Below are 3,950 nucleotides of genomic sequence, written 5' to 3'. Positions count from 1 at the left end.
TACAGTCTTGACAGATGAGCAATTCAAGAATGACTTTTCTCTCAATAACATTTTTTGGGGGTATATAATTCAGTAATGTTTAGTATATTGACAAATTCATAAATTTCTGAATCTATAACATTTCCCCTATCTGTGCACATTTCTTCATACTATTTTTTATAAATTTTATTGGAATGTAGTTGCTTTACAATGTTATGTTAGTTTCTACTGTACAGCAAAGTGAATCAGCCATAGGTATACATATATCCCCTCTTTTTTGCATCTCCTTCCCATTTAGGCCACCACAGAGCACTGAGTGGAGTTTCCTATGATAAACAGTATGTTTTCATTAGTTATCTGTTTCATGCACAGTATCAATAGTGTATGACGTCAATCCCAATCTAATTCGTCCTTCCGCTCCCTTTCCCCCTTGGTATTCATACATTTGTTCACATCTGTGTCTCTATTTCTGCTTTGCAAATAAGATTATCTATACCATTTTTCTAGATTCCACATACAAGCAATTTACATATTTGTTTTTCTCACTCTGACTTACTTCACTCTGTATGACAGTCTCTAAATCTTTCCATGTCTGCAAATGGCACAATTTCATTCCTTTTATGGCTGAGTAATATTCCATTGTATATATGTACCATATCTTCTTTATCCATTCCTCTATTGATGGATATTTAAGTTTTTCCATGTCCTGACTATTGTAAATAGTGCTGCAATGAACATTAGGATGCGTGTGTCATTTTGAATTGTGGCTTTCTCTGGGTATATGTCCAGTAGTGGGATTTCTGGGTCATATGGTAGCTTTGTCTTTAGTTTTTTAAAGAACCTCCATACTGTTTTCCATAGTGGCTATATCAATTTACATTCCCAACAGTGTAAGAGGGTTCCCTTTTCTCCACATTTTCTCCAGAATTTGTTGTTTGTGAATTTTTTTGATGATGATCATTCTGATCAGTGTGAGATGATGCCTCATTTTAGTTTTGATTTGCATTTTTCTAATAATTAGTGATGTTGAGTGTATTTTCATGTGTTTGTTGGCTATCTGTGTGTCTTCTTTGGAGAAATGTCTATTTAGGTCTTCCACTCATTTTTTTATTGAGTTGTTTGTCTTATTGGTATTGACCTACATGAGCTGCTGGTATATTTTGAAGATTAATCCTTTGTCAGTTGCTCTATTAGCAAATATTTTCTCCCATTCTTTTGAGGGTTGTCTTTTCATCTTGTTGATGGTTTCCTTTGCTATACAAAAGCTTTTAAGTTTCATTAGGCCTCATTTGTTTATTTTTTGCTTTTATTTTCATTTCTCTAGGAGGTGGGTCAAAAAGGTCTTGCTGTGATTTATGTCAAAGAGTGTTCTGCCTATGTTTTCCTCTAAGAGTTTTATAATGTCTGGAGCTTCAGAAAGTATGGAATGCTTTTCATGAATCTGCATGTCATCCTTCACAGGGGCCATGCTAATCTTCTTTGTATGATTCCAACTTTAGTATATGCCCTGCTGAAGTGAGCATGCAATAAGGTTTTGATTATATGAACTAAGCCAGTGGCTCAGTGGTAAAGAATCCACCTACCAATGCTGAAGTCGTGGGAGACACAGGTTCAGTCCTTGGGTTGGGAAGATCCTCTGGAAGAGGATATGACAACCCACTCCAGTATTCTTGCCTTGAAAATCTCATGGACTGAGGAGCCTGGAAGACTACAGTTCAAGGGATCACAGAGAGTTGGACACGACTTAGTGACTGAGCACACACACACACAGGCCCAGGACAAACATGTTCTCAGACTCCTTTTTGTAAACTCTATAGAAGAATCTCAGATAGAAAGATCCTCAAAAAGCTATTCAGTATCCTGCTCCCTGACCCTAAATTGCAGCTTTGGATAGTCCCAACTCCCACAGTTTAGAAGGAAAACTTGTGCTCTTCTAGGAGGAGAGTGTATAAATGAACATGACAAAGATGATAGTCCTATATTTTGGAAGAAGTCAAAGAAATATTTTTTCTTTCTTATTTTTGATTTTGAAAATTGTGGCCTGTGTGAGCCAGAACAGGAGGTCCTGTCCCTTCATCATTTTCACCTTTTCTCTTTGGAAATGTGAGATGCATGTCCAATGCCCAGAGAACCTGAAAAGAACCAGTTTCAAACATTTCTTCCCCCTCACCTAGTTTGATTTTCAATTTAGCTTTAAACTTGGAAACGAATCTATCTTTGGAAGACATGGACTAAGCAGAAGAGCTTTGAAGAACTCTTAAGCTCAACAGCATAGAGCTATGAGCAGAATGTTATTGTTAATATCAATTATTACAGCTTGCAAGGCAAACAAGTTTAATAATGAATTCCTTCAGGCTAGAGTCAAAGCCAAAATAATAGACATTTTGGAAAATTTTCAAGCTCGCATAGTGGCCCTAATCTATAAAATTTATTAACAAGTCTATCATGTAATTTAGAACCCACTACTAGTAACCTATTTTGCACAAATATTTCTCAGGTGGTGAGTGTATACCCATGCCTCTATTCATTGCCTTGACCTTGACTCTTGACCGTGAATCTTAATTCACTTCCTTTGGGGGCAAGGGCAGATTCTCATTCTAATGGTGACAGCTCAAAGATACAGCTTATTTTTGTGGCATCTTTGTGCAAATTACAAAAGGCTGCTAACTCTGGGAGGACAAATGAGAGCAGAGCTGAGGGCGTCATATCAGCCATCACTGTTGCCAATGGCTCTGTAAGCAGTGTGCAAACACAGTGTGTTATGTGGGGCCAGTGTGGCTTTTGTTAGAGAAACAGAAAATTTGCTGAGGCTGAACCTTCATCATTGGATCAAGCTTTTAAAATCACTCATCACAATGTTTGTGTTTTCTGAGTTTTAGGGCACTGAAGCAAAGCATTTGTTCTCCTGCTTAAGTTACTAGACCTAGAATCACTCCAGACTCCCCACTCTGCTTCCTCCCACTGTCATCACTGATTTGGCCCTCCTAATTGGAAGTGGTGAAACAAGAGATGGCAAGGGTAATGTCGACATTCTAGGAATCAGCGAACTAAAATGGACTGGAATGGGTGAATTTAACTCAGATGACCATTATATCTACTACTGCGGGTAGGAATCCCTCAGAAGAAATGGAGTAGCCATCATGGTCAACAAAAGAGTCCGAAATGCAGTACTTGGATGCAATCTCAAAAACGACAGGATGATCTCTGTTCATTTCCAAGGCAAACCATTCAATATCACAGTAATCCAAGTCTATGCCCAAACCATTAACTCTGAAGAAGCTGAAGTTGAACAGTTCTATGAAGACCTGCAAGACCTTTTAGAACTAAGACCCAAAAAAGATGTCCTTTTCACTATAGGGGACTGGAATGCAAAAGTAGGAAGTCAAGAAACACCTGAAGTAACAGGCAAATTTGGCCTTGGGATACGGAATGAAGCAGGGCAAAGACTAATAGAGTTTTGCCAAGAAAATGCACTGGTCATAACAAACACCCTCTTCCAACAACACAAGAGAAGACTCTACACATGGACATCACCAGATGGTCAACACCGAAATCAGATTGATTCTATTCTTTGCAGCCAAAGATGGAGAAGCTCTATACAGTCAGCAAAAACAAGACCAGGAGCTGACTGTGGCTCAGATCATCAACTCCTTATTGCCAAATTCAGACTTAAATTGAAGAAAGTAGGGAAAACCACTAGACCATTCAGGTATGACCTAAATCAAATCCCTTATGATTATACACTGGAAGTGAGAAATAGATTTAATGGCCTAGATCTGATAGATAGAGTGCCTGATGAGCTATGGAATGAGGTTCGTGACATTGTACATGAGACAGGGATCAAGACCATCTCCAGGGAAAAGAAATGCAAAAAAGCAAAATGGCTGTCTGGGGAGGCCTTACAAATAGCTGTGAAAAGAAGAGAAGTGAAAAGCAAAGGAGAAAAGGAAAGATATAAACATCTGAATGCA

At 38.4% G+C, this 3,950-nt stretch overlaps 1 non-coding gene across 1 annotated transcript; it reads right to left on the bottom strand.

Annotated features, from left to right (window-relative positions):
• Positions 1-1,396: 1,396 nt before the first annotated feature.
• LOC113879298 lies at positions 1,397-1,500 on the bottom strand. The gene has a single exon (XR_003507273.1). It is a non-coding gene; the product is annotated as a U6 spliceosomal RNA (small nuclear RNA).
• Between the last annotated feature and the right edge of the window lie 2,450 nt (positions 1,501-3,950).

The sequence above is a fragment of the Bos indicus x Bos taurus genome, chromosome 20 (genome assembly GCF_003369695.1).
Source record: "Bos indicus x Bos taurus breed Angus x Brahman F1 hybrid chromosome 20, Bos_hybrid_MaternalHap_v2.0, whole genome shotgun sequence".
Classification (NCBI taxonomy): Eukaryota; Metazoa; Chordata; class Mammalia; order Artiodactyla; family Bovidae; genus Bos; species Bos indicus x Bos taurus.
Note: the sequence above shows the minus strand (reverse complement) of the source record. Positions and strands in the feature narration are given on the sequence as shown.